The sequence below is a fragment of the Rhamphochromis longiceps genome, linkage group LG19, assembly GCF_057381845.1.
Source record: "Rhamphochromis longiceps isolate RC_006_pf linkage group LG19, R_longiceps_female_GT1.1, whole genome shotgun sequence".
NCBI lineage: Eukaryota > Metazoa > Chordata > Actinopteri > Cichliformes > Cichlidae > Rhamphochromis > Rhamphochromis longiceps.
Genome location: NC_140575.1, coordinates 13,360,114 through 13,367,558, shown reverse-complemented (window position 1 = coordinate 13,367,558; position 7,445 = coordinate 13,360,114). Strand labels below are relative to the sequence as shown.

Below are 7,445 nucleotides of genomic sequence, written 5' to 3'. Positions count from 1 at the left end.
CACAGATAAAACACACTCGTCTGTTCAAACGCACACAAACACACACATTTCATCACCGGCTCCCGCCCCACACCAACTTCCCACATCTCCTGGATGTCTTATATTCCTTTTTTCCCACCCTTGTGCCCTCTTGTCTGCAAACAAATGATCCCAGCATGGAATCGTGAGTACTGATGTGTAGAGACCACCCTCCACTCTGCCACAGAGCTTGTCTTTTCCCCCCTTTAGTATTAGTGTGCACTTTATGCCGATGTAATGTACCTCAGATTTGTAAATATAAGCAAAGGGCCCCACTTGTGCAGAGGCAAAAAGCACTTTTTAATGGAGCTGGGAACTACATTTGTTTCTCAGCTGAGTGGATGTGCAGTTAGTGACAAATACAATTTAATCGGGAAATTCTCAGTTATAGTCACATTTCCAAAGAAATTTGAAATACAATTCAAAGAAATATTGTCTCATTCCAAAACACGTGTGGACGTATGTCTGAAATGAACAGCAGAGATAGCACTGTTGATACAAACATGTCAGTGTGATTTTATTGCAGAAGACAGATATTGGCACGAAACAGCAAAATTGCACAGTGTGTGTTCAATTATAGGCAATTATGAAACGATTTGGAAAGCATTTGATTAAAACATGAACAGGTAGTTTCTCCCATCACGAGACATGCGAGATAAATGTTTGTGCCGAACATGACGTAGCGACTGTTTTTATTCCTTAATCTCTTAAAAATACATTTGGAGAATGATTCCCATGGAAAACAAGGAGAAAACAGTTTTAGCATGTTTGTCTAATGTTACGAAAGGAACAAATATGAACATTTGCATGTAATAAAAAAGAAAAAAAAGCGCTACACAAAGGAGGCTTAGCCGTTTCTGCTGTTTGACATTCTCTCCAGTTTGTTTGGTTTTTCTCGACAGCATCTCATCTCCAAATGAGTGACACCGGGGTCATCCTAATCTGCTTTTCTAGCAGATCAGAGATGAGTTGGACAAAAGCTCACTTCGCCATTCATTCTAGTATAGAAGTCCAATATGTCTCCAAAATATTTGCCCAAACCCTTTACTTAATCATGAGATGAGAGGTTATTCAGCACCCCAGTCTGATGCTCCATCCTCCACTTCTCTCGTGTGTGTGCGTGTTCGTAAGATTTATGTAAGAAAGAGAAAAAAACACTTCTACTGAAAGCTCACGGCAGAAACTTACAAAAATGAAATAATCAGGTTGGAGTTGTTAACCAATGCGATTATGTGGAGGGAAAAATATTTGATCTGCTCGTATTGCAGTTTGAGGTCCATTCACGTGCAGTAATGACATTTAATATATGTGTGTGGGAATACATACTGTTGCATTATCTCTCTATCTCCCTCTCTGTCCTCACAGCTGTCGCCCGAATAACCCCCACCCCACTCGCCCTCACTTGCATCAGGGTGTGGGTGCAGTGGGGGCCTTGGCCCTGATGAGGCCGAGAAGGGAGCCACTGCTGCGCTAAGCCTCTGGCTCCCTGCTCCCTCCCCACCTCCTCACATCATGAATAATGCATCAGAGAAATACATTTATCTTTTAATAGCCCCGGCCCCCTGGCTGAGACCGTTCAGTCTGGCCCAAACCGCCACAGCACAGGGCTCCCCCCTCCCATGCCACAGCACCCCACCCATGATTGTCTCTGCTCCTTTTGAAGTTGGGCACTTCTTAGTGTCCTAGAGATGGGTAATCAGGCTTGATTTTGGAAGGGTCAGGCCATCTTTTGAAGGGGCGGTCATCTTCAAGTTCAACCGAGGAGGGCCGCGCTCATGCTCTGTGTAAGAATTACTGTAATTTTATTACACACATACACGGCCCAGTGCAGAATTAGATGGAAAGAAAAACAGATGGAGAACAAGGTGGTTGTGACACGAATATTTTACAAGGATTGTGTAAGAAGGCACTCGAGCACTCGCTAACTGTAAGGTAAATATAAAGTGTTTGGCTTTTTTTCTTTAAAGTTGCTGCAGGAGAGCAGACACTGACGTAACCGTCCTGAAAGAACATTTGTTTACATGTTTCTAGCATTTTTTATAGTGCACCGAATCCTAAAACCCATGACTCGAAGAAGGACAGATTTATTTTGTGACACAATTTTGTATTTTTTCCCCTTTATTTTATTTTGTTTTAAAAAATTAAAAGCAATTGAACCAAAAGAAAACTTGCACCCATTAGCCTCAGATTAACCTAACAGGCAGAAATCTCCTGTCTATGAAATAAAGACAGCATCCACATGTGTCGTCACACTATTTTAAATAAGATTTCAAATCAGTCAAGGCCCTGGCGCTGGTGCACCGTAATGCGGGAATAGTGCCGTCTTTCTTGTTTAATCAGGATCAGGAGGATTTCGATCCAGCCTCCTTGCCTGCATTGGTAATACATGTGTACGTGTGGACTCTGGGGAAGGAAAGTGTAGCTGGTTACCTTAACCCTCTGTTTGTCTGTGATGATTTAAGGCTCAAACGGCTCTCACTGTGACACCTGCGGGAACAGATACCCGAGAGGGTTTAATTTCACACTCTATTTGTTACAATGAGAACATAGCTTATAAAAGAATTTTTCACAGTATAATCAGTTAGTTTTGGTTTATAGTGCATTGTGTAAGTGTATTAGGACTGTGTACCCACCGGCGTGGCTTTTACCCAGAATATGAATGGACTTTTATTTTATTTTTTTTATTTAAATGTCTCCATAACTGACACTTTCATTTTAAAAAAGAAAAAAATATGAAGGAGCCTTTAGTGAAGTTCAAAGCAGAATTTGCAGTTATTTCAAAAAAGATTTGTAACATTTCCCAGAAATTTTTTTATTAAAATATAATAAAATTTTACACATGCCATACTCACATTCAATGAAACAGCATGTCAGCAACACCCTGATACATTTCAGTGATTCGGATCTTTCATATCACTAACTTGTGGTCAGATTATCACATAACTGAAAAATACAAAGAACAAAACGCACTCGAGAAACACTGAAGCTGACATCACTTTTTCAGCCAACAATAACAAGTTCAAGCACACACTTCTTCCCAACATGCCCCCTCCCCGCCCTCTCCCAACACACACACACACACACACACACACACACACACACACACACACACACACACACACAGAGCAAAAACTAAATCTCTTTTCTCCATACCCCACACACACGCACACATCACCGAACCCCTCTTACCCACCACTCCCCTGCACCCAAAGCCTTCAAGCAGCCCTGGGCTTGTGTAGTCATGCGTCAGTTGCCCGGCACTGGGGATGAGGCCTCGCTAGCCGTGGCTGTAGCTGGGTCCTAGCCAGCAACTCCTCAGCTCCCTGCTCTGCTCTATGGAAGGCAGAGAAGCTGAAAGCACCATTTATCATCACTTGTGTGGGCAGCATCACCACGGCAACGCTCAGGCTGGCAAATGCCACTGCTGTGAATACTAATGAGGCTCTTGGCAGGCCTGTGTTGGCGTAAATGGGGCCAGGGTTGTACTCTGTGTGAGTGTGTGTTTGTGTGTGCATGCGTGTGAGCGAGTGCTGGGCTCTAAGAGGGCTACAGTAGAGGTAAACAGTCCAAAGGAAATCAATTAAGTGTTTCCACAGTGTTTGGCAAGAGCTCTAATCTTCAGCACCACATTTTAAAATAAGGGCGAAATCTGCCTTTAATACCTCCTCTGCCTTCTGCATGACAATAAACAAGCAGGCGACAATAAACAGCCGAGCACAGCCGAGCTTGACTAAGTCCTCCGGTCTCTACTTTGAGAAAACACAAGTGAAGTCATTATTCCCGAGTTCTTTCTTCCCCGTGCAGTATGTCTTTTCTTAAAGCTGAACATTAAAAACAGTAATTATTCCCTCACCGTTTCATATTCTACACTATTTATTAGTGAAACAATCGCCACTGACTTAAAGTTGGAAAGCCAGTGTAATGAAGTATCAGCAGTGCATTGACATGAACTGGAGCATACCTGCCTGTCTGCTACTGACACTGGCTTTTAGTTCGAGCTGGGCCTCCACCTGTCAGAGAAGCGCCCTCTCTCCGCTTCACTCTGACTCTCATGTTAGAGTGACGCTGGGAATAAATTGGACTGGAGCATGCCTGCTTGGCTCTTTATTGATTCAGGCACTTTGATTGAGCGGGGATCTAATCAATTCTTCAGTGGTAGTGAGACGCCAGAGTAAAATTATTCTTAGGCAAACCCTTCAAACGACTTGTCATTAATTTGCCTCTTTACTGGCACTTGTTTGCTGGGAACGAGATGCGTTTTGGGCTTTCTCCGTCTATTAGCGGGGTTGCGCTCCTGGGATTTTCATGGGCTGCTAAGCTTGGGGCGGGAGGGAAAGAGAGAATGTGTGTGTGTTTGTGTTTTGTGCACAAATCTGTTTACGCATATGTGAACTAGAGGTGATTGGGCACACTATGCTTGCTCATCCTTACAGAGTGACTTATTAGTGCTAATTGGGAAGGACAGTTCAAACAAGCACAGAGGAGTGGTTGTCACACAAGCGTGACAAGAGTGTAGAGAGGCAGGCAGTGCTGGGTGCTCTTCTCAGCTTCAGCCCTCCCTTTTCCCAAAGCCAGCCCCCCCTGCCACCACCCCCAATGCCCCCAGTCATCCCTGGCCCCCGGCCTGGCCACGAAGAGTGGACACAGAGTGGGCTCTTTGTCCGGACACAGCCATTAGCAGTCAGCGGACTTCAGAAATGTGAGCAGGACAAGGCAGTGGACAGAGGCGCAGACAGAAACACGGCTGTCTGAGACACTTAGGAAGTCAACAGCTGACGGAAGGGCCACACAAAGGAGGAGCTGCTGAAGCATGGGGAGCGTGATCAGCATAGAATATAGACCTCCCTCCCTTCACCCGTGGACTTTGTGCCAAGCAAGTGCACACACACTACATGCAACCACATTACGCGCATAAACATGTCTGATCTGCTTGTGAGGAAGGCACACACACACACACACACGCAGACAGAACTGCGCACAGACGTGACTGTGATACATCAGCGCCTCCATTAGCTGGTGCAGAAGATGCGCTGACATCACATGATAAGAAAGGCATTCTCTTTGCCCTGAACCCTCTAGCTAATGATGAATCAACTGGTGGTGCATCGACATTAAGACCTCTTCCTGGAAAATGCTCCATACTGTTATTTAGCGCTTTTTTTTTTTTTTGCTGAAAGATGCTAATTCCAATGATTATTTAGTACCATAATAGCTGCAATTATATTCTGCACAAACTGATATAAGGTATAAGCACCAATTAGTAACTGGTCATTATCTTAAGCATTTGGTTCAGGGAGAGTGAAGTAATAGGCAACCATTCAGTAACCCTTGCTCAGAAAAATGGCTGCATAGTGCCTCAGTAATTAGTGGAGCTTGTTTTGCCTTTAGTCTTGAAAGTGGGTTGTATTTCCAGTAACCTGCATTACTGCTTATTGCTCGCAGTCATATTTTGCGATTATAGAGACAGGCATGCTATTAATGGGTAGCATGAGGACAGTGCCACATTTAATTATTCTCTCTTTGGTCATGGCAAGAGGGCACTTTCAATAAAAAAAACAACATTTTTCTAGCTTTTTTAAATTTTACTTTTTCAAAAATGAACACATGTGCAATGAAACCAACCAAACATTTTTTTTAAACCATCAACACACAAAAGTGTCAAATAAGCCAAATTGTTATGCAAACGTGGTGGTGCCCAGAGGAAAAAAGGGGGATTTCATGACAAATAATAATGGAAAATTCAGCACTATGTGAAAAAAAGCACTGTATGTAATGGTGATGGCCTGAGCTCTGTGCAGTGTGTGTGTATGCTCTCTCAAAGCTATGGCAGCGAGGATCACAAGAGCAGTATCAAAGCACTTGGTCACCATGCGAAATGTCTTCTCGCAGCAGGAGGTTGTGGGATTGTTGTCGGCATTCCAACTCTCTTTGAATGTCAGCCTCACTAACAGGGCAGTTGGCCTACATGGCACTGCTGACAACATAGCTACACTTTCAACTTTTATTCTTTAATTTTTTCCCCCATTTTTCTTTTTTGTTGTTGCTGTGCCTGGCACAGCGCCTCTCAGTGGCAAAGAAGATGACAGATGCGAGAAATGCTCTGACGCACTTTTACTTCATCCCCACGTGTATGCGAACATGTGTTAAGGTGAGTGTCGGGTCAGCGTGCATTATTTAAAGCGGCGTATGCCATGAAACTTTTTGTTCACGGTGACACGCACAGGACTTGTGGAACATGGAGCCCAACATGCTGCTGAGCATCGGGGACAGCTGAGCACAGCAGCTTTGGACATAAATCTAGGCCACCCCAACAAACTGCTCCGCTTAATAGATGTTTAACTAAACCCCCTCATTTGAAACAGTTTGACCCCAGTTCGCTAAAACACAATGCGAGAACTCCCCGAGGATTAGGCCCTGACCTCACCGGGAATGGAGGGAATGGCCCACACTGGTTATAAAGGAGGCTGCCATTGTCCTGTCCAGGCATGGGGGAGGACAGTGTGAGGGAGATACATGCCAGTGGGTGGAGATAGCCTTGTTGTAACGACATCTTGATGGAGCATCTTTCCCACCCACCAGAGCAGCACCAGCTCTGTATGTATTTTAATGAGGCTTTGTGTCTGCCCACATATAGCCCCTCTACTGACAGGGAACGTGTTAGCAACATGCTCACCCTTTGTCACGACACCCAATCATATAATCGACTGGCTGGCTAGATTTATTCTCTTGACACTGTGTGTGTGTCCATATGTGCAGGGAGGTAAATAGTACGTGACCTTTTGCAGACAGTGCACGGCATAGTTGGCATGGGCTGTAAAGCTGCTGGGGCGAACTACAAAACCCATGGAGCTTTTGTGAGCTCCCTGTATGTGTGCGCGCAGGCATGGCGGAGCTTAAATAAAAAACGTCAAACTTTAACAAATCCACAGTTTACAAGGGTCACCGCGATGACAAAAGTACTTTGCAAAATGCTTGTCGTGAAGATGAATTTGCCTTTCATATTGCAGGATCAAAATAATAATTTTTACTTTTGAAGCACTGTCTTTTCATACCAAAGTGCCTCTATTGAGGAAACGGTGAATGTGGGGTAATTTTATTTTCTTAAGCGGGGATATGGCAGGGCTGGGGAATCCAATTGTGTGCCAGGATGCAATTCACATTTTATTTTCTTAGTTACTGACCTTGATCGAGGGAACTGCAGGGTCAGAGCCTCTCCAGTCTCTATTGTGGGCTCAAATAGAATGTTAATGAATTGGCGCACTGAATATTAAAACGCAGACCCGCTTTCAGCACCCAGTCAGACTGCTGCGGCATGTTGAGTGCTTTGGCGGCTAGACATGCAGTCTGCCTTGCTTTGCTCAGAGTCTGCTGCTGACTGGAGAAAAGGTGGGTGGGAATACCGAGGCTGATTCTTTTCTTTCCCCCCC

General features: G+C 44.5%; 1 long non-coding RNA gene across 1 annotated transcript in view; it reads right to left on the bottom strand.

Annotated features, from left to right (window-relative positions):
* Positions 1-1,644: 1,644 nt before the first annotated feature.
* The window catches only part of LOC146646367 (uncharacterized), a 43,401-nt gene continuing 37,600 nt past the window's right edge, over positions 1,645-7,445 (bottom strand). The window contains exons 2-3 of the long non-coding RNA XR_014908771.1: positions 2,449-2,505; positions 1,645-1,798 (exon numbers count right to left, since the gene is read on the bottom strand). This is a non-coding gene — a long non-coding RNA (uncharacterized LOC146646367). The remainder of the gene's footprint in view (positions 1,799-2,448; positions 2,506-7,445) is intronic.